Source organism: Symsagittifera roscoffensis, chromosome 4, assembly GCF_963678635.1.
Source record: "Symsagittifera roscoffensis chromosome 4, txSymRosc1.1, whole genome shotgun sequence".
NCBI lineage: Eukaryota > Metazoa > Xenacoelomorpha > Acoela > Convolutidae > Symsagittifera > Symsagittifera roscoffensis.
In genome coordinates this window covers 7700576-7724798 of record NC_087065.1, presented here as the reverse complement: position 1 = coordinate 7724798, position 24223 = coordinate 7700576, and the positions used below count along the sequence as shown (strand labels likewise).

The window sequence follows — 24223 nt, the reverse complement described above, 5'->3', positions numbered from 1 at the left end:
TGTAAACCTGGATGCTATGTACGGTCTGATCTTACTTCTTCAATCAGTTGCAACTGTTTTGTAGACTGCAACATTAAACCTGGACGCTATTGATGCGCTGAATGTACTTATTCAACCAGTTCCAAGTATTTAGTAGACAGCAACTATAAAGACATTACCTTTAAACCTGGATGCTACTGATGCTCTGAGTCTTCTGCTTCAACTAGTTGCAACTGCTTAATAGACAGCACCTGTAAACCTGGATGCTATGTACGGTCTGATCTTACTTCTTCAATCAGTTGCAAGTGTTTAATAGACTGCACCATTAAACCTGGACGCTATTGATGCGCTGAATGTACTTATTCAACCAGTTCAGCAACTATAAAGACATTACCTTTAAACCTGGATGCTATTGATGCTCTGAGTCTCCTGCTTCAACTAGTTGCAACTGTTTAATAGACAGCACCTGTAAACCTGGATGCTATGTACGGTCTGATCTTACTTCTTCAATCAGTTGCAACTGTTTTGTAGACTGCAACATTAAACCTGGACGCTATTGATGCGCTGAATGTACTTATTCAACCAGTTCCAATTATTTAGTAGACAGCAACTATAAAGACATTACCTTTAAACCTGGATGCTATTGATGCTCTGAGTCTTCTGCTTCAACTAGTTGCAACTGTTTATTAGACAGCACCTGTAAACCTGGATGCTATGTACGGTCTGATCTTACTTCTTCAATCAGTTGCAAGTGTTTAATAGACTGCACCATTAAACCTGGACGCTATTGATGCGCTGAATGTACTTATTCAACCAGTTCAGCAACTATAAAGACATTACCTTTAAACCTGGATGCTATTGATGCTCTGAGTCTTCTGCTTCAATTAGTTGCAACTGTTTAATAGACAGCACCTGTAAACCTGGAAGCTTTGTACACTCAGATTTTTTTTAAAATCAATTGTAAATTTAGTAGACAGTACGTTTTAAACTGGATGCTATGGATGCTCTGAGTTTACTTTTTCAAATAATTGCAATTGTTTAGTAGTCAGAACCTGTAAACTTGGATGCTCTTGATGCTCTGAGTATACTTCTTCAGTCAATTGCAACTGTTTAGTTGACAGCATCATTAAACCTGGATTCTTTTGATGCTCTGAGTTTACTTCTTCAATTAATTGCAACTGTTTAGTAGACAGCACCTGTAAATCTGGATGCTATTGGTGCGCTGAGTTTCCTTATTCAACCAGTTCCGATATTTTAGTAGACAGCACCTGTAAACCTGGATGCTCTTGATGCTCTGAGTCTACTGCTTCAATTAGTTGCAACTGTTTAATAGACAGCACCTGTAAACCTGAAAGCTATGTACCCTCTGATTTTTTTTGTAAATCAATTGGAAATTTAGTAGACAGTACGTTTTAAACTGGATGCTATGGATGCTCTGAGTTTACTTCTTCAATTAATTGCAACTGTTTAGTAGACAGAACCTGTAAACCTGGATGCTCTTGATGCTCTGAGTTTACTTCTTTAGTCAATTGCAACTGTTTAGAAGACAGCATCATTAATTCTGGATTATTTTGATGCTCTGAGTTTTTTTTTTTCTTCAAATAATTGCAACCTTTGAGTAGACAGCGCCTGTAAATCTGGATGCCATTGATGCGCTGATTACTTATTCAACCAGTTCCAATATTTTAGTAGACAGCACCTGTAAACCTGGATGCTCTTGATGCTCTGAGTCTATTGCTTCAATTAGTTGCAACTGTTTAATAGACAGCTTCTGTAAACCTGGAAGCTATGTACCCTCAATTTTTTTTTTAAATCAATTGTAAATTTAGTAGACAGTACGTTTTAAACTGGATGCTATGGATGCTCTGAGTTTAATTTTTCAATTAAATGCAACTGTTTAGTAGTCAGAACCTGTAAACCTGGATGCTCTTGATGCTCTGAGTTTACTTCTTCAGTCAATTGCAACTGTTTAGTAGACAGCATCATTAAACCTGGATTCTTTTGATGCTCTGAGTTTACTTCTTCAATTAATTGCAACTATTCAGTAGACAGCACCTGTAAATCTGGATGCTATTGATGCGCTGAGTTTACTTATTCAACCAGTTCAAATATTTTAGTGGACAGCACCTGTAAACCTGGATGCTCTTGATGCTCTGAGTCTACTGCTTCATTTAGTTGCAACTGTTTAATAGACAGCACCTGTAAACTTGGAAGCTATGTACCCTCTAATTTTTTATTAAATCAATTGTAAATTTGGTAGACAGTACGTTTTAAACTGGATGCTATGCATGCTCTGAGTTTACTTCTTCAATTAATTGCAACTGTTTAGTAGACAGAACCTGTAAACCTGGATGCTCTTGATGCTCTGAGCTTACTTCTTCAGTCAGTTGTAACTGTTTAGTAGACATCATCAATAAACCTGGATTATTTTGATGCTCTGAGTTCTATTTCTTCAAATAATTGCAACTGTTGAGTAGACAGCGCCTGTAAATCTGGATGCCATTGATGCGCTGATTACTTATTCAACCAGTTCCAATATTTTAGTAGACAGCACCTGTAAACCTGGATGCTCTTGATGCTCTGAGTCTACAGCTTCAATTAGTTGCAACTGTTTAATAGACAGCTTCTGTAAACCTGGAAGCTATGTGCCCTCAAATTTTTTTTAAATCAATTGTAAATTTAGTAGACAGTACGTTTTCAACTGGATGCTATGGATGCTCCGAGTTTAATTTTTCAATTAAATGCAACTGTTTAGTAGTCAGAACCTGTAAACCTGGATGCTCTTGATGCTCTGAGTTTACTTCTTCAGTCAATTGCAACTGTTTAGTAGACAGCACCTGTAAACCTGGATGCTCTTGATGCTCTGAGTCTACTGCTTCATTTAGTTGCAACTTTGTAATAGACAGCACCTGTAAACTTGGAAGCTATTTACCCTCTAATTTTTTTTTAAATCAATTGTAAATTTAGTAGACAGTACGTTTTAAACTGGATGCTATGCATGCTCTGAGTTTACTTCTTCAATTAATTGCAACGGTTTAGTAGACAGAACCTGTAAACCTGAATGCTCTTGATGCTCTGAGTTTACTTCTTCAGTCAATTGCAACTGTTAAGTAGACAGCATCATTAAACCTGGATTCTTTTGATGCGCTGAGTTACTTATTCAACCAGTTCAAATATTTTAGTGGACAGCACCTGTAAACCTGGATGCTCTTGATGCTCTGAGTCTACTGCTTCAGTAAGTTGCAACTGTTTAATAGACAGCACCTGTAAACTTGGAAGCTATGTACCCTCTAATTTTTTCCCTTTAAAAATCAATTGTAAATTTAGTAGACAGTACGTTTTAAACTGGATGCTATGCATGCTCTGAGTTTACTTCTTCAATTATTTGCAACTGTTTAGTAGACAGAACCTGTAAATCTGGATGCTCTTGATGCTCTGAATCTACTGCTTCGATTAGTTGAAAATGTTTATTAGACAACACCTGTAAGCCTGGATGCTCTTGATGCTCTGAATTTACTGCTTCAATTAAATGCAAATGTTTAGTAGACAGCACCTGAAAAGCTGGATGCTCTTGATGCTCTGAGTCTACTGCTTCAATTAGTTGAAATTGTTTAAAAGACAACACCTGAAAACGTGGATGCTATGTACGCTCTGATTTTTACTTTTTTATTCAGTTGCAACTGTTTAGTAGACAGTACCTTTAAATCTGGAGGCTATGGTTGCTCTGAGTTTACTTCTTCAATCAGTTCCAACTGTTTAGTAGACAGCACCATTAAACCTGTATAAAATTGATGCTCTGAGTTTACTTCCTCAATAAATTGCAACTGTTTGGTAGACAGCACCTTTAAACCTGGATGCTTTTGATGCTCTGGGCTTACTTATATAATTAGTTTCAACTGTTTTGTAGACAGCACATGTAAACCTGGATGATTTTCTTGATGCTCTGACTTTACTTCTTCAGTCAGTTGCAACTGTTTAGTAGACAGCAACAATAAACCTGGATTCTATTGATGCTCTGAGTTTACTTCTTCAAATAATTGCAGCCGTTTAGTAGACAGCACCTGTAAAACTGGATGCTCTTGATGCTCTGAGTTTACTTCTTCAGTCAGTTGCAACTGTTTAGTAGCCAGCATCAATAAACCTGGATTCTTTTGATGCTCTGAGTTTACTTCTTCAAACAATTGCAACCGTTTAGTAGACAGCACCTGTAAGCCTGGATGCTCTTGATGCTCTGAGTTTACTTCCTCGATAAATTGCAACTGTTTGGTAGACAGCACCTTTAAACCTGGATGCTTTTGATGCTCTGGGCTTACTTATATAATTAGTTTCAACTGTTTTGTAGACAGCACATGTAAACCTGGATGATGTTCTTGATGCTCTGACTTTACTTCTTCAGTCAGTTGCAACTGTTTAGTAGACAGCAACAAAAAACCTGGATTCTATTGATGCTCTGAGTTTACTTCTTCAAATAATTGCAACCGTTTAGTAGACAGGACCTGTAAAACTGGATGCTCTTGATGCTCTGAGTTTACTTCTTCAGTCAGTTGCAACTGTTTAGTAGACAGCATCATTAAACCTTGATTCTATTGATGCTCTGAGTTTAATTCTTCAATCGATTGCAACTGTTTAGTAGACAGCACCTGTAAATCTGGATGCTTTTGATGCACTGAATTTACTTATTCAACCATTTCCAATATTTTAGTAGACAGCACCTGTAAACCTGGATATTCTTGATGCTCTGAGTTTACTGCTTCAGTCAGTTGCAACTGTTTAGTAGACAGCATCATTAAACCTGGATTCTATTGATGCTCTGAGTTTAATTCTTCAACTAATTGCAACTGTTTAGTAGACAGCACCTGTAAACATGGATGCTCTTGATGCTCTGAGTTTACTGCTTCAATTAAATGCAATTGTTTAGTAGACAGCACCTGTAAGGCTGGATGCTCTTGATGTTCTGAGTCTACTGCTTCAATTAGTTGAAATTGTTTATTAGACAACACCTGTAAACCGGGATTCTGTTCTGGATGCTCTGACGTTACTTCTTCAGTCAGTTGCAACTGTTTAGTAGACAGCATCAATGAACCTGGATTCTATTGATGCTCTGAGTTTACTTCTTCAAACAATTGCAGCTGTTTAGTAGACAGCACCTGTAAATCTGGATGCTATTGATGCACTGGATTTATTTATTCAACCATTTCCAATATTTTAGTAGACAGCACCTGTAAACCTGGATGCTCTTGATGCTCTGAGTTTGCTGCTTCAATTAAATGCAAATGTTTAGTAGACAGCACCTGTAAGGCTGGATGCTCTTGATGCTCTGAGTCTACTGCTTCAATTAGTTGAAATTGTTTATTAGACAACACCTCTAAACCTGGATGCTATTGATGCTCTGAGTTTACTGCTTCAATTAGTTGAAATTGTTCAATAGACAACACTTGAAAACGTGGATGCTATGTACGCTCTGATTTTACTTTTTTAATCAATTGCAACTGTTTAGTTGACAGTACCTTTAAATCCGGATGCAATTGTTGCTCTCAGTTTACTTCTTCAATCAGTTGCAACTCTTTAGTAGACAGCACCATTAAACCTGTATAATATTGATGCTCTGAGTTTACTTCCTCAATAAATTGCAACTGTTTGGTAGACAGCACCTTTAAACCTGGATGCTTTTGATGCTCTGGGCTTACTTATTAAATTAGTTGTAACTGTTTTGAAGACAGCACATGTAAACCTGGATGATGTTCTTGATGCTCTGACTTTACATTTTCAGTTAGTTGCAACTGTTTAGTAGACATCATCATTAAACCCGGATTCTATTGATGCTCTGAGTTTAATTCTTCAATTAATTGCAACTGTTTAGTAGACAGCACCTGTAAACCTGGATGCTCTTGATGCTCTGAGTTTACTTCTTCAGTCAGTTGCAACTTTTTAGTAAGCATCATCAAGAAACCTGGATTCTATTGATGCTCTGAGTTTACTTCTTCAAGTAATTGCAACTGTTTAGTAGACAGCACCTGTAAACCTGGATGCTCTTGATGCTCTGAGTTTACTTCTTCAGTCAGTTGCAACTGTTAAGTAGACAGCATCATTAAACCTGGATTCTATTGATGCTCTGAGTTTAATTCTTCAATTCTTTGCAACTGTTTAGTAGACAGCACCTGTAAGGCTGGATGCTCTTGATGCTCTGAGTCTACTGCTTCAATTAGTTGAAATTGTTTATTAGACAACACCTCTAAACCTGGATGCTATTGATGCTCTGAGTTTACTGCTTCAATTAGTTGAAATTGTTCAATAGACAACACTTGAAAACGTGGATGCTATGTACGCTCTAATTTACTTTTTTAATCAATTGCAACTGTTTAGTTGACAGTACCTTTAAATCCGGATGCAATTGTTGCTCTCAGTTTACTTCTTCAATCAGTTGCAACTCTTTAGTAGACAGCACCATTAAACCTGTATAATATTGATGCTCTGAGTTTACTTCCTCAATAAATTGCAACTGTTTGGTAGACAGCACCTTTAAACCTGGATGCTTTTGATGCTCTGGGCTTACTTATTAAATTAGTTGTAACTGTTTTGAAGACAGCACATGTAAACCTGGATGATGTTCTTGATGCTCTGACTTTACATTTTCAGTTAGTTGCAACTGTTTAGTAGACATCATCATTAAACCCGGATTCTATTGATGCTCTGAGTTTAATTCTTCAATTAATTGCAACTGTTTAGTAGACAGCACCTGTAAACCTGGATGCTCTTGATGCTCTGAGTTTACTTCTTCAGTCAGTTGCAACTTTTTAGTAAGCATCATCAATAAACCTGGATTCTATTGATGCTCTGAGTTTACTTCTTCAAGTAATTGCAACTGTTTAGTAGACAGCACCTGTAAACCTGGTTGCTCTTGATGCTCTGAGTTTACTTCTTCAGTCAGTTGCAACTGTTAAGTAGACAGCATCATTAAACCTGGATTCTATTGATGCTCTGAGTTTACTGCTTCAATTAAATGCAATTGTTTAGTAGACAGCACCTGTAAGGCTGGATGCTCTTGATGCTCTGAGTTTACTGCTTCAATTAAATGCAAATGTTTAGTAGACAGCACCTGTAAGGCTGGATGCTCTTGATGCTTTGAGTCTACTACTTCAATTAGTTGAAATTGTTCAATAGACAACACTTGAAAACGTGGATGCTATGTACGCTGTGATTTTACTTTTTTAATCAATTGCAACTGTTTAGTTGATAGTACCTTTAAATTCCTGTTTGATTTATTAAACAGGTTTTATGAAAACGTTTTTTTTTTCCAGATGAAATCTGGTTTTTTTTTTTTTTTTTTTTTTGAGACGCTTTTTTGAAAAATTCGCTTTCCCAAAAAACTACCCGTCAGATTCTCATAAAAGTGGTACCAATGGATTCAGTAGCGTTTCACCTACCTGCCTGCATAAAATTTAGGGCATTTTTTACCCTACCCCACCCCCTACGGTCTTAGAAAAGCTTCACAACTCGGTACTTTTTTCACTTTTTGCCCATTTTTTCAAACTTTCTCGATTTCTTCAAAAACTACCCATCCAGATTTGGGATTAAGGGTTTAATCGATAGACCAGGTTGTATGAAACTCCCCTGCCCAAACGGCTGGTCCTTAATTTGCCTCGGGGAAGAGCTGTACACTTAGGAAAAGTTTTCTTAAAAGTTTTTTGGCATTGGAACAAAGATTCAATATACTTATTGTGTGTATTTTTTAGACAACGGAATCCGCTATGCTTACGTTTTCTCGCTTTTGCTTGGTGCTATTGGCTTTGTGTTGAGTTTTTTTGTATGGTTCGAAGAAGTCCAACGAGAAGTTGCACGAGTTACGCTAGTTCTCTTTAATCAGGTCGGTTTGTTCCAGAACGTTTTTGTGATGTCAGTTATAGTCAACATATTATAGTCATATTTGCAATGCTTGGACAAAATTTAATTAATTCGAAAATTGAAGAGTCGTTAGAAAAATGAAAAAAACTTTATTTCATTAATGTTAGCTGGTTTGTGAAACACACATTTCACTTAATTCTAGTGAATAATTATTCACATTGTTGAAGCATTGTGCATATGATTTTATGCTAAATATATTTAGCACGTAAACTTGAGAAACCTGAAATTTTAAAACCATTTTAAAATAATCAATATTAAAATAATCAAACAGGTCTCTCCAGCTTTCTGCTGGGCCCCTAGTCTGGATGCTATGGTTGCTCTGAGTTTACTTCTTCAATCAGTTGCAACTCTTTAGTAGACAGCACCATTAAACCTGTATAATATTGATGCTCTGAGTTTACTTCCTCAATAAATTGCAACTGTTTGGTAGACAACACCTTTAAACCTGGATGTTTTGATGCTCTGGGCTTACTTATTAAATTAGTTGTAACTGTTTTGAAGACAGCACATGTAAGCCTGGATGATGTTCTTCATGCTCTGACTTTACTTTTTCAGTTAGTTGCAACTGTTTAGTAGACAGCATCATTAAACCTGGATTCTATTGATGCTCTGAGTATATTTCTTCAATTAATTGCAAATGTTTAGTAGACAGCACCTGTAAGGCTGGATGCTCTTGATGCTTTGAGTCTACTACTTCAATTAGTTGAAATTGTTCAATAGACAACACTTGAAAACGTGGATGCTATGTACGCTGTGATTTTACTTTTTTAATCAATTGCAACTGTTTAGTTGATAGTACCTTTAAATTCCTGTTTGATTTATTAAACAGGTTTTATGAAAACGTTTTTTTTTTCCAGATGAAATCTGGTTTTTTTTTTTTTTTTTTTGAGACGCTTTTTTGAAAAATTCGCTTTCCCAAAAAACTACCCGTCAGATTCTCATAAAAGTGGTACCAATGGATTCAGTAGCGTTTCACCTACCTGCCTGCATAAAATGTAGGGCAATTTTTACCCTACCCTACCCCCTACGGTCTTAGAAAAGCTTCACAACTCGGTACTTTTTTCATTTTTTGCCCATTTTTTCAAACTTTTTCGATTTCTTCAAAAACTACCCATCCAGATTTGGGATTAAGGGTTTAATCGATAGACCAGGTTGTATGAAACTCCCCTGCCCAAACGGCTGGTCCTTAATTTGCCTCGGGGAAGAGCTGTACACTTAGGAAAAGTTTTCTTAAAAGTTTTTTGGCATTGGAACAAAGATTCAATATACTTATTGTGTGTATTTTTTAGACAACGGAATCCGCTATGCTTACGTTTCCTCGCTTTTGCTTGGTGCTATTGGCTTTGTGTTGAGTTTTTTTGTATGGTTCGAAGAAGTCCAACGAGAAGTTGCACGAGTTACGCTAGTTCTCTTTAATCAGGTCGGTTTGTTCCAGAAAGTTTTTGTGATGTCAGTTATAGTCAACATATTATAGTCATATTTGCAATGCTTGGACAAAATTTAATTAATTCGAAAATTGAAGAGTCGTTAGAAAAATGAAAAATACTTTATTTCATTAATGTTAGCTGGTTTGTGAAACACACATTTCACTTAATTCTAGTGAATAATTATTCACATTGTTGATCCATTGTGCATATGATTTTATGCTAAATATATTTAGCACGTAAACTTGAGAAACCTGAAATTTTAAAACCATTTTAAAATAATCAATATTAAAATAATCAAACAGGTCTCTCCAGCTTTCTGCTGGGCCCCTAGTCTGGATGCTATGGTTGCTCTGAGTTTACTTCTTCAATCAGTTGCAACTCTTTAGTAGACAGCACCATTAAACCTGTATAATATTGATGCTCTGAGTTTACTTCCTCAATAAATTGCAACTGTTTGGTAGACAACACCTTTAAACCTGGATGTTTTGATGCTCTGGGCTTACTTAATAAATTAGTTGTAACTGTTTTGAAGACAGCACATGTAAGCCTGGATGATGTTCTTCATGCTCTGACTTTACTTTTTCAGTTAGTTGCAACTGTTTAGTAGACAGCATCATTAAACCTGGATTCTATTGATGCTCTGAGTATATTTCTTCAATTAATTGCAACTGTTTAGTAGACAGCCACTGTAAACCTGGATGCTCTTGATGCTCTGAGTTTACTTCTTCAGTCAGTTGTAACTGTTTAGTAGACATCATCAATAAACCTGGATTCTATTGATGCTCTGAGTTTACTTCTTCAAGTAATTGCAACTGTTTAGTAGACAGCACCTGTAAACCTGGATGCTCTTGATGCTCTGAGTTTACTTCTTCAGTCAGTTGCAACTGTTTAGTAGACAGCATCAATAAAACTGGATTCTATTGATGCTCTGAGTTTAATTCTTCAATTATTTGCAACTGTTTAGTAGACAGCATCTGTAAATCTGGATGCTATTGATGAACTGAACTTACTTATTCAACCATTTCCAATATTTTAGTAGACAGCACCTGTAAACCTGGATGCACTTGATGCTCTGAGTTTACTGCTTCAATTAAATGCAAATGTTTAGTAGACAGCACCTGTAAGGCTGGATGCTCTTGATGCTTTGAGTCTACTACTTCAATTAGTTGAAATTGTTTATTAGACAACACCTGTAAACCTGGATGCTATTGATGCTCTGAGTTTACTACTTCAATTAGTTGAAATTGTTTAATTGACAACACCTGAAAACGTCGCTCTGATTTTACTTTTTTAATCAATTGCAACTGTTTAGTTGACAGTACCTTTAAATCTGGATGCTATGAGTTTAATTCTTCAATTATTTGCAACTGTTTAGTAGACAGCATCTGTAAATCTGGATGCTATTGATGACTGAACTTACTTATTCAGCCATTTCCAATATTTTAGTAGACAGCACCTGTAAACCTGGATGCTCTTGATGCTCTGAGTTTACTGCTTCAATTAAATGCAATTGTTTAGTAGGCAGCACCTGTAAGGCTAGATGCTCTTGAAGCTCTGAGTTTACTTCTTCAGTCAATTGCAACTGTTAAGTAAACAGCATCATTAAACCTGGATTCTATTGATGCTCTGAGTTTAATTCTTCAATTAATTGCAACTGTTTAGTAGACAGCACCTGTAAGCCCGGATGCTCTTGATGCTCTGAGTTTACTTATTCAGTCAGTTGCAACTGTTTAGTAGACAGCATCAATAAACCTGGATTCTATTGATGCTCTGAGTTTACTTCTTCAAATAATTGCAACTGTTTAGTGGACAGCACATGTAAGTCTGGATGCTATTGATGCTCTGAGTTTACTTCTTCAGTCATTTGCAACTGTTTAGTAGACAGCATCATTAAACCTGGATTCTATTAATGCTCTGAGTTTAACTCTTCAATTAATTGCAACTGTTTAGTTGACAGTATATGTAAATCTGGATGCTATTGATGCACTGAACTTACTTATTCAACCATTTCCAATATTTTTGTAGACAGCACCTGTAAACATGGATGCTCTTGATGCTCTGAGTTTACTGCTTCAATTAAATGCAATTGTTTAGTAGACAGCACCTGTAAGGCTGGATGCTCTTGATGCTCTGAGTCTACTGCTTCAATTAGTTGAAATTGTTTATTAGACAACACCTGTAAATCGGGATGCTGTTCTTGATGCTCTGACTTTACTTCTTCAGTCAGTTGCAACTATTTAGTAGACAGGATTCTATTGATGCTCTGAGTTTACTGCTTCAATTAAATGCAAATGTTTAGTAGACAGCACCTGTAAGGCTGGATGCTCTTGATGCTTTGAGTCTACTACTTCAATTAGTTGAAATTGTTTATTAGACAACACCTGTAAACCTGGATGGTTTTGATGCTCTGATTTTACTGCTTCAATTAGTTGAAATTGTTTAATAGACAACACCTGAAAACGTGGATGCTATGTACGCTCTGATTTTACTTTTTTAATCAATTGCAACTGTTTAGTTGACAGTACCTTTAAATCTGGATGCTATGGTTGCTCTGAGTTTACTTCTTCAATCAGTTGCAACTCTTTAGTAGGCAGCACCTTTAAACCTGTATAATATTGATGCTCTGAGATTACTTCCTCAATAAATTGCAACTGTTTGGTAGACAGCACCTTCAAACCTGGATGCTTTTGATGCTCTGGGCTTACTGATTAAATTAGTTGCAACTGTTTTGTAGACAGCACATGTAAATCTGGGTGCTATTGTTGCGCTGAATTTACTGATTCAACCAGTTCAAATTGTTTAGTAGACAGCACCTGTAAACCTGGATGTTCTTGATGCTCTGACTTTACTTCTTCAGTCAGTTGCAACTGTTTAGTTGCAACTGACAGCATCATTAAACCTGGATTCTATTGATGCTCTGAGTTTACTTCTTCAATTAGTTCAAATTGTTTAATAGACAACACCTGTAAACGTGGATGCTATGTACGCTCTGATTTCACTTTTTTAATCAATTGCAACTGTTTAGTAGAGAGTACCTTTAAAACTGGATGTTATGGTTGCTCAGAGCTTACTTCTTCAATTAGTTGCAACTGTTTAGTAGACAAAACCTTTAAGCCTGGATGCTATTGATGCTCTGAGTTTACTTCTTAAAATAGTTGCAACTGTTTAGTAGACAGCACTTTTAAGCCTGGATGCTATTGATGCTTTGAGTTTACTTCTTAAATTAGTTGCAACTGTTTAGTAGACAGCACTTTTAAGCCTGGATGCTATTGATGCTCTGAGTTTAAAAGTCGAAAGTCATATAACTTGTTTTTTTTTTAATTTCATGATTTTATGGTCTAGAATGTTGGCTGGCCAATCGGGGATAAAGTGCGCCCGAATCAGTAAACAATGCGCTCATGAATAAAAAAACTGGAAATAAGACAAATCACGCGAGGCCACTAAATATTCGAGAGCTTAGCAGGGAAACTTTAAAATAGTGTTTCGTGGGTTTGGCTTGAGAAGGTTCTGAAAGCACACAAAATTTTTTTTTATTGTAAGCATGTGACCATTTTCTTAGGTTTGTTTTTCACTGACAAAAAATCAGAAATATCTTAGAATGATGTTTGTTTCAGTTGCAACGTGGCGACTAAATTAAGTAAAATCTTTCAAATGTGCTCCATAGATATTGAAGAAAAGACAACAGAAGCAAGCGCAGCGACTAGATGCAGGACGTTGTTCCGATGTAACCGGATATCGCCGGATACTATTGATCCTACCAAGTTCCATGAGACTTTCCATTTGTCTATTTCGTACACCATTTGAAACCTCCAAGTGGAATCGTGTTGTTTTTCTGGGCGATTCACAGCCCCTTGAGTTAATTTAGTATATTAAACTTCTATTGGAGTTATAACAACATTTTTTACAGCCCTAATTTCTACCAGTTAAAATACACAAACATGGTGTTTGAAATTTTATTTAAAATTTTTTTGATTTCGTCACCTGATTAATTTTACCTTGTTGGTGATTAAAGTTTGAAACGCAACCCGGTTTTATAAGTTTATTTCACTTTTCACTAATAACTCCACTGTATGAAATGGTCATAAACTTAAATAAAAAATCTCACACCAAGAAATGATTGGGCGCTCATCTTATGTTGGGTTTAGTATGCAACCTCAAGAAACAAAATTAGAATTTTTCTCCGAAGTTTGTCAAAGTCGTTAAGGTTTTCAATGAAATCTCACAGATATTTTATTTTTATATGGTGACCATTTCGGATTAACGTAGTCCTTAAGATTGCCTTGAAGTTACAAATGTGAGTTCAGTAACATAGACATAACTTATTATTCCGCTAGTGACAAAAACATTTGGATCGGGTGGGTTTTTCTCTATCCGGCGTCGAGGTAATCGAGTTACTTTTCAACTTTTTCGGCCGAAATTGATATACCTGGATCACTTTGAAAAAATGGGTATCTTATCAAAAATCGGTATGTTTCAACTTTCTCAACAAAAAAGATTATGTTTTAAACTACCGGTTATTCTATGCTTTCTAAACCAAATTTGATATGCTTCAAACATCTCGACAAAAATTGATTTTGTTCCCAAGTACCGGTTGCGTTTCTCTTTTCTTGACCAAATTTGATATGCGTCAACCATATCGATAAAAATGGGTATTTTTTCAAGTATTGCTATGTTCCGACTTACTCGACCAAATTTGACATGCGTCAAACATATCGACAAAAATTGGTTTTGTTCCCAAGTATCTATACATCTCAACTTTCTCGACCAGAATTGAACTGCGTCGACCATCTCGACAGAAATGATCATTTTCTCGAGTATCGGTTATGTTTCGATTTTCTCACCAAAATCATTCTACTTCCAACATCTCGACAACAATTTAATAAGTTTCCAAGTTTCTTTTTTTTTTTCAATTTTCTGAACCAAATTTGATATGCGTTGACCATATGGACAAAAATTGAGTATGTGTTCAAGTATCGGTTATGTTTCGACTTTATTGACCAAAATCGATATGTTTCGATTGGCTCAACCAAATCTGCCAAACCTGGACATACTCCCAAGTAACCGGGTTGACGTCCATAAAAGAAAAATGCTTATCATACAAATTCATATAAGGCGACTATGGAAAAAATGCTTATCATACAATTTTCATACAAAATTTAAAAACTGTATTAAACGTTTTTAGAGAAATACTTCTGTTCTATTTCCATCTTTTGAATCTTTCTGCTCAATAAAAACATGATTTTAATTGTTGGTTAAAAAAATTCTTATCATAATATTTTCATAAATGAAACTTGTATTATAAGCATTTTGCTATAGAAAAAAAAATCTTCAAAATTAATTTAACGATGTTTCTGGATGAATTTACACGTGTTTAAAAAAAATTTATTGAAAAAATGCATTTTGACTCTCAAAAACATGATTTTTATTTTGGTCAAAAAAATGCTTATCATATAATTTTCAGATATGAAAACTGTATGATATGCATTTTTTCATAAGCAAAAACACAAATTTGAGGTAAAAAAATTTTAATCCCTTTTTGTTCGCAAACTTGCTTTTGTGCTCAAATATATGTTTTTGCGAAAAAAAAATTTTGCATGCAAAATTTGACTTTCTGTGTTTATAACGTAGTTCAGGATGAGTTTTTCACCCAAAAAAGCCAAAATCACAAAAAATTGTTTTTCTTTGTAAACACGATTATGATTTTTTTAATTTCATTTGCTAAGATAAAAGTAAGTTTGTAAAACAAAATTTTTTGGTATTTTCATTCATGGAAAAAATGCTTGTCATACAGTTTCATAGTATGGAAAAAATGCCTATCATAATATTTCATAGTTTGGAAAAAATGCATGTCATGCTATTTTCATGAAAAATTTTTGCTCTATGAAATAGTATGATAAGCATTTTTTCATAATATGAAATTGTATGATAAGCATTTTTTGTCAACCCGGGTATCGGTATGTGTCGACTAGGCTAGATTTGCGCGACCGATTTCGGATATTTTTTGGCCGGGTCGACCAGAATCAAGTATGTCTCAACTGTCTATATCTTGTCGACAAAAGAAACTGTCCACGCGTTTTTGCAGTTCAGCTCAAAATTATTTGTCTGACTTGACCAAAGTTGAATATGTCTTGAATGTCTCAACTTTCTCAACCAGAAAAAAGTATGCCCATGTTGATTGAGACAACACTTTTTTTGCGACTGAGCTAAATTAAACGATTCTCCTTTTCCCAGTCTATACTGTTTTCGAACATTTGAATCTATGTGTATCTTATAAGTTTTTTCTTCTTTTTGTTTGCACAATTTTGCAAAATCTGATAACAAAAAAACCATCAGACTCGAATGATATATCATACTAAAATGCTACCGGCCAAAATATCCGAACATTGCTTGCTGCTTCACTATTTAACTTGTAAAAAATAATGAAAACTATAAATTTTGGATAAAACTAAAAATCAATTGTAGAATTTGACTCGTGCGAAATTAATTCGATCAATTAGCTAGCCTCAATTCAGTTTGGAACGATTTTGTTCTGCAAGATATTTCACCACGCATAATTAATTACTCTTATACTTTCAGCATTATCAAAAAAATTTTCAAAAAAGACGCATAATTTAGTCCGAAGTTTGGCTAAATTGGCAATTTTCAAACTTCCAAAACTTTGCAAAAAATGTTTTTTTTTATATTTGATTTCAGAGAGTCGATATTTTAAAGGCGTATGAAAAACTTTCTCAAAAAATTAATATTTTGATCACAAAAAATTGACTGAAAAAAATACCCCAAGCATCAATATTCTGTTTTATCCGAAAGTTGGAGTCGGAACAAAAAAAATTTGATAACACTTGGTTTAAATTTAGGATTTCTTGGCACAAGCATTTTTATATCTAAATACTTAAACTTTTTTATAGGTATAATTATTTTTTTCAGAGTCTAAGAAAACTTCTTTTCTGAAACTTCAGTTACTGTGTCCTACAAAACTGAAACATTCAAAATGTTTTTTTTTTCTTAGTTTTCCCGGTTCATAAAAAACTCCTGCAAAGTTTCATACCAACTTTGCAAAAATCCGACAAACAGACAAAGTATCATACAAAAAAAGTTTTTTAAAGTAGGGAACCAATAGTCCCGGTTTCTTGGTGTGTTAGCTACTCATGCAATTTCGATGGGCATAAAAATTATAGCTGTTTTCGATATTGCTGAAATCTTGCATTAAAAGTCACATTTGTTTCTTTTTTGTGGGGATAATTAAATACTCAAAATATGTGATTGAAACCAGTAAAAAAAGCAATTTTTCCACTCAAGCGTTTAACTTTGAAATATTAAGCAAGAAGAAATCAAAAGAAGAATGATCGATATGTTATAATTTTACCAAAATAGAAGCTTGCAAAAAATGCTTTTTAGTCCAATATCCACAGGAAAATTATGGACAGCTCGCATAATTTTGGCAAAGTTTTTGCACTATATTCATTTATTTGCTTGAATCTAGCACAATTTGCATTTAAGTACTTAAAATACTATAGATATTTGTTCTTAGAAAATATAGAAAAATATGATTTTTTAACAGCTGAAATTTTTTTGAAGTTTTTGACACAGTTTTAACAAAAAGAACTTCAAACAGAGAGGCGTATCTTAAGATAACTGCGCCTACTTTCTTTTTTTAAAAACACTCCTTTGTTTGCCGATCTAAGAGTTCTTCCTTTAAAATAAATCTCTTCTAAACTTTTTTATCTGCTGTAGTGGTTTTTTGTTTCAACTAAATCAATTTGCGCAACAATCGACAAAAATTTCTTTAATTGTTTTTTTTTATTTTTTCCCAGTTTGGCTTACACAAAAAAATTGTGGAAAAAATTGCACCTTAACGAAGTTCATACAAATTTCAAAAATACTTTTGAAATATGAAGAATCATGGCTTTGTTTTTTAGAATCATGGTTTCGTCAACTTTGCTAAGAGTTTCGATTATTTAACATTTCACTTTCGAATATTTTTAGACTAAAATTACGCTAACTATCTCATTATTTAAGCTAATTTCAAAAGTTATGAGAATTCAGTAAATAATTTTTCCGGTAGATCTGAGCAAATTTAATCATAATTGGCAATTAGTGGAAACAATCTCTCGTTACTAGAAAAGTTAATAGGTATGATCCGAATACATAACAGTATTTAGACAACCGCGTATTCAGACACGTCAGTATTTAGACAAATACTGTTTTAAGCAATCAGAATCGAGACAAGGAAGAAATTAATAAATAATTATTATTTACTTTGTATTATTTATGTTTTATCATGATTCTGATTGGTTAATATGGTAATTGTCTGCTTACTGACGAATGTGAATACGCGTTTGTCTAAATACAGACCGCACTTCATTAAAGATGGCTTTGGGAAATTGGCCAATTAGCGCAGAAAATTGTGGTTCATTTTGTCTACTGAAGACGAAAGGTTTTAGTTTCTATGTGCCGCAACTGTAGTGCTTTGATGCGCTAATATTAATCTAAATGGGGGCGGGGCGTTCAACAGTGCCGAAGTACAACAGTTCCGAAAAAGGCGGGGAAATTTCAGAATAATTTAAACGCATTTTCTAAAGAGCGAGAAATTACTGACGCTAATTATCATAGAAAATCGCTCCAATTTCGGCGCCAAGAAGTCTGCAACTGCAAATTGAACAATTATTTCGGCGCTAAAACGTCTAAATTGCAAATTTTCTCTCCCAAAATCTTTAAGTGCCACTTAAGATTGTAAACTTTTGCCGTTTAATTTTTGATTGCCGCAATTAATATGTTGAAATTTGAACAAAGGAACTCAGTCACTCAGTCATATTTTGAACAAAGTTTTCATTTTCGGCACTGTTGAACTAATTTTTTTTCGACACTGTTGTACTTCGGCACTGTTGTACTGCCCCATCTAAATTGACTGCAATCTGCGGTTTGCAAAAGCGTTTAACGACTGTGTGACGCGGTTAATAAAATTGTCCATAAAATGACGCTATAAATTGATTTTTTTTCAGAAAAAAAAGCGAAAAAATTTTAATTATTCTTCAGAAACTTCTGTAGTTAATAACTTCTGCAGTATTTATGATGACAACATTAAGTTACACTAATACATCATAAACGTCTTGGCTTCTGTTACAGAAGCGACGATATTAAACTATATAGTCAAAAAATGGCTGTGTGCTATGCTCTTTTTAAATAGGCGAGGCTTGTATCAACTTGTTTTATTCTTACCACACTAACGCGTTTATCGAATTTGGTTTTAAGTTTTCTGTTAGTTTTAATTTTGCTGTTAGTAGGACTTGCTTTTCAATTGATTTACTGTGAATAAAAATAGGGTTTGTTTGTATTGTTTTGCTTTCAACTATTGTAGTAAAACTAGGGTTTTGTTTGTATTGTTTTGCTCTCAACTAGTGTAGTACGGTTTATACTCATCCTTGATCCCCTCACAGTTTCATTCATACCACATTAACCATTTTTATCTAATTTGGTTTTAAAATGGCCGTTAGCGTTAGTTCTAATGATGGTAAAACTTGTCCTAGTTTGTTGAAATGGTGCTCAAAAGTGAGGGCAACTCTGTTAATTCTCATTCTCTTGACCTGTTTTTGTTACTTTTTTACCGGTTATTCACGTGTTCGACTTCCAGAAGTTCATAAAAATCTCACGGCTCTTTTTTTCAAATCCGTCATGCTCAATGGTAATTCTTCCGGATCCAAAATTGAAGAATGTGCACCATTGCATGAGCTGATCAAAAGACCTGTCAGTAAAAAATTGGAAATTACAGACAAGCCAGTCATCGAACGCAAAGGCAATGTCAAGCAAAGTGATTGTCCCAACATTATGGACAATTTCAGAAGAGACGAACCCGTAATGAATAATGATGACAAAAAAGGGATCTTGCTTACCATTTCTCTACCTTTCCCTCATTTTGCTGATTGAGTAACTCTTTTGATTGAGAATGCAAACATTCTTTTAGGATTTTGATCCAATTTTAAAGATACGAAAATATCAGTTTTGGGCCGTGTAACAGAAAATACCCGGGGTTTGTTACAAAGAACAAAAACCGCATATGCTTATCCGTTGAATCAGGGGCGGATTTTCAAAAATTTTTCGAAACTTCTGACTTTTTTTAGGTCGACCTAATTGATTTTCCGAGCTCTCCCAAAGCCTGTTTTCGCCAATTATTCTGCTTCGCAGGCAAAATTGAAAAAACAGGCCAAAAAGATTGTTTTTTTTTGGCGCGCGCTCCCCCTCAAAGTTAGTATATCTTGGAGCCCAAGGCGCCTTTAGAAAAATTTTAGGGTCGGTCGGCCAAAAAAGAATTTCTTAAAAAATTTCAAAGGGGGGATCCTTTGGGTCGGCAGGGGATCGAATCCCTGAGGGGGGGGGGCTCCGCCTCCCCCCTAAATCCGCCCCTGCGTTGAGTTAATATTCCTAATGAGAATCTGAGAAAGGAACTAAAAGCTTATTTTCATTTGTTTTCAGTATTTTTTTGAAGGGAGCGTTTTGCACCAAATTTAGCATGCTGGCCACCGCTAATATTTATTCCAATTTTTCACTGCATGTAACAGCAGTTACAGGAATGCAATTGAAAAAATATCGTTTTAAAAATTTGCAATTTTATTGGTTAAAGTTTTCTCAAAACGACTGTTTTCACACAATTTGGCCCCGTGATTGGGGGTAACTGCATGAAATTGTTCCAATCATCAAAACTGAGTTTAAGAGGGAGCTGAAAAACTGCCAGTTTTCATTCCGTTCAATCTCTAAACTGATCTGCTACTTAGAATAAGTGACTGAGTTCGCTGATACATTCTAGTAGTCTAACTAAGAAGCTGCTTTCATTTATTGCTGACTTCATTTTATAAGTTATAAAACTCAAAGGCTTAAGTTGATGTTTTAAATTGATAACTTTTTTGATATAAAGTCTTAATTCCAATTTTAGTTAACTTTCTCAAATAGAAAGTACAAAAGACCCTTTTATTCCTAAGTTTTGTATGACGTTCTTAAGAATTAGCTTGTGTAATAGATTGGAGGTTCTTTTACTAGGTACCATTAAAGGAGGTGAGGGGGGGGGTAATTTAACGAGATCCTTTATTAGTGTTTCACCGGTACTTGAAGCAGAAAAGTGAGTCATCAAATTGTATGTCGTACGTGGAATGGGGGAGCGGAGGAAGCACTTTTGTGTCACTGAAGTATGCCAAACGAATTCTGTCAATTGAGAACCACAAAGAATGGTGCGACAAAATCATACAGGATCCCGTCATACAGTTACTTATAAGACGCTTTCGTAGCAGTAAAGAAGACAGCCGCGGCATCAAGTTAACATCCTCCCCCGAAATAGACCAAGCTTACATCCTCCCCCCTAAACGGATTTGGGGTGGGAGTGGGGGAGGGAGGTTGTTAACTTGGTTCCAATCGCGTGCTCTAACTCGTTGTAGAATTGGTGATTCTACTGTATTACATGCTATAGAAACGTGAGTGTAAAATTGGTAATTTTATGATGAAAATGGTTGAAAATTGTGAAATTTGATTTCAACGTAAACCGACGATATGAACTTGTAGCAATGAAATTCAGTAATAGAAAAGCTTAGTTTGAGAGCAAACAATCGTAATCGGACTCTGCACCTTGAATTTGGCCTCTAGGGCGAAGAATTGGAAAAAAGAAGAAAGCGCTAAAATTCTGGAAACCCCCCCGGATTGGGAACCACTGGTCCGATCCCTATGAAAATTGGTGGGTGACTAATAGAGATGATTTTAGCCGGGCATGCAAATTTTCAGACCCCTGGAACCCCTGGGGGGCGAGTGATAATGATTTCCGAAAATGCAATTATCACTTTTTGTAAACCGGTAACTAATGGTCAGAATGACTTCATATTGCAATATGTTGTAGCCCTAGGCGAGGGAAGACCACCACCGGGATTTTGAACGCATCCGGTCATTACTTCCGGTTTTACGCCTTATGTAAACAAAACCCACTTTTTGTTATTTCTCGACCCCTGATGATGCTAGGAGGTTGAAACTTGGGGGGATGGTAGGTTGGGGTAAGACCTATAGTGTATCAATGTTGGACCCAATCCGGCGGCTACGTCGGAAGCTACTTGAAAATTGAATAAGGCTATTAACACCTGATAGTGATAATTGACTTGTGATTTTAATGCACCAATGTGAAGGGGGGGCCCAACCCAGTAGGGGGACATCTAGTGATCCAATCCTCTCCGGAACTTCCTAAGGGATGGTCCGATATGAATGAAACTTAGTGAGAATGATCTCCCATCGAAATTAAGACGTTTGGACGCGTTGACCTCATTTGACCTCGGATGACCTCTAAGAGGTCATTTGGCATTTTAGACCCCAAGACCCCGGAACCCCCTGACAAGCGGTCAATTAGCATTGTAAGGACCCGTAAAGGGGTACCTACCCACCTGGGAGGTAAGGGGAGGCCCCTAAATTGAGATTTCTTAGTTTTGACCTTTGTACGCTAGCGAAAGTGATTTTCTGTAATTAGCAAACATTGGGGTCAGCTTAACCCACTGCACTTGGACTTTCGATAAAAACGACAAACAAGTAAAAATACAGCCCCGTACAAAAACTGGGAACATCTATGGGGGGAAATGGGAATTTCGGGATGAAGATTTTATGAACAGCCCTAGCATATTAAATAAATTCTTGTGGTGTTTTTTCGGATCCAAACGGACACGGGGAAGGGAATTACCCAGCCCTTGGACTTAGGGGAATAAAATTAAAATGACCAAAATGGAAACTTTTCAAGTATCACGGAAGTTAAATTACCGGTTGAGTGAGAACTACCCAATCCATAAGAAAGGGAAAAAGTTAGGAAGAACTAAAATAAAATCATGCAAGGGGTCATTTGTCAAATACGATTGGGAGCCGATTTTGTAGTTGAACCCAATGTTTGCTCAGTATGTCCTGATTAACTAAGTGGCACCCCGATATTTAATTAAAGCTGACCTAATGGTTGATTCAGTTGACAAGTCCTGAGTGACCGCTAGTTAAGTAAATGTTAGTAGCGATAGGGAACAGTACAACCACCGAACCGGGTCAGAACAATTGATACTGAGATAGAGTATAGTTGGTTCTCAGTTAGAGAGAGAACAATTTGGGCTACGAGTTAAGGTAGTCGCTTTATTCTCAATGTAAAGTGGGAACAAGTTAGAAGACTTGATAACGTGATTTAGTTAGTTAGTGGATATAGGTTAGGCTATCTAGAGGATAGTGGGATCGTTGTTGAACGATCGATATTGAAAGAAGTTCTCGAGGAGAACGTTAGTTAGTTAGTTAATAGTAAGGCGTTAATTGAACTGCAGGGAGCAGAGGGTTAAATAATAGTAATCGCGGACCCATTCCATTGACTGAACGATTGATTTATATTCCAGCCATTTATAGGCTACTCTGTATTTGGTTATATTTATTTCTTAATTCAGTCTTATTATTGGAATTGTTGTTGCGATCGACTATTGATTGACGAGTGAGATACAGTCGGAAGAGCACATATCACGGGGCAAGCAGCATAGTAAGATACAGAGTAGCCAACCACCAAATCAACCCTTTTGGGATTGTAAACAGAACCGGGAATCGGTTGCCCCACTGACCCCAGTACTAAAGGGAACATATTGCGGCGGTGCGAAGGACAATAACGAGTGAGAGAAGCCGGCCTAGAGATATTGTGAATTCCCCCACGTTTACACTCGTCACTAAGTAGCCATACATAAAATTTACCAATCAGAATCGAGACAACAAGGCAAATGTAAAAAAAAATAATTATTTTAAAATTATTTATTTCCTAATTTTGCTGCTTATCTCAATTCTGATAGGTTATTATAGAATTTGTCTATTTACTGACGAGTATGAATATGCAACTGTCTACTTTCCAGCCGCAATCCTTAGAGAACGCATCTATGGCATGCTGTTTATGGGGAGAGGCGATGCCTTTCGAATAAAAACAAATTTGAACTTCAAATTTTTACTTGAATTTCAATTTTTGTAATAGAAAAACTACGGGTCTTGTGGACAAAACGGCCCGAAATCAAAATTTTTATATCTTGAGTTGAAACTTATGCAGTCGACTCTGACTGGCTAATATTAGCCTTTCAAACTCAAGCAACATAATCAGGCAATTCAACCAAAACTTCCAGAAGATGAAAATATTAGCCGACATTAACAAAATGTAATTGGTATATTTGTAATGTAAATGTAATTGGTACCAAAACCTCGTCTTTTTTTCAAGTAAAATGTGTAATTTTGCCCGGATGAGAAAAACTTCGTAAGATGGCTTCAGCAGAAGAAATTTTTTAAATAATTTTGGTCAAAAATTTTATCTGCCTGGAATTTTAATTGAAATGCCGGACCATGTTGTGTGAATTTGAGTGTCTGATTAGCCATCAGATTCAAACATATTGATTTGAGTTCAAGTTAGATAGAGAAATACTGAATTTGGGCCGTTTAGTGCATAAGACCCAAAACGACATAGAGAAAAAATTTTGGGTAAATGATTACATTAAAAACAACATTATGTATCGAAAAACAATTTCAATTGCACAAATGTGCAAGACTTTATGTCTAACGAAATAAATTGCCGTATGCAAGAACTCTTATGCGGAAAATTTAAAGTTTTGGTGAGTTTTGCTGGGAAAAATAGCTTCTTGAAAAGGCAATATTGAGATAGAAATGAACAAAATTGCTCAATGTCAATGCTTACAAACAATGAAACATTATATGCAAGCGCGGATCTAGGAGTTTCTCGAGAGAGGGCGGGGATTTTGTAGATTTTTTTCAGGTCGTCGACCAAATTGATTTTGTAAACCACTATAAAAACCCAAATTTGACCCAATTTTCTGCGCGGCAGGCAAATTTTTTGAAAAAAAAGGTCAAAAAAGGCGTGACGCGGGGTTTTTCTGTCAAGTTTTTCAAACAAC

At 35.7% G+C, this 24223-nt stretch overlaps 1 protein-coding gene across 1 annotated transcript in view; it reads right to left on the bottom strand.

The window, feature by feature from the left end:
- LOC134844719 (stress-70 protein, mitochondrial-like) overlaps nt 1-14195 on the bottom strand; it is a 531301-nt gene extending 517106 nt beyond the window's left edge. The window contains 1 exon segment of the mRNA XM_063861533.1: nt 14183-14195. The gene's annotated coding sequence lies outside the window, so the exon portion shown is untranslated.
- Nucleotides 14196-24223: the final 10028 nt, after the last annotated feature.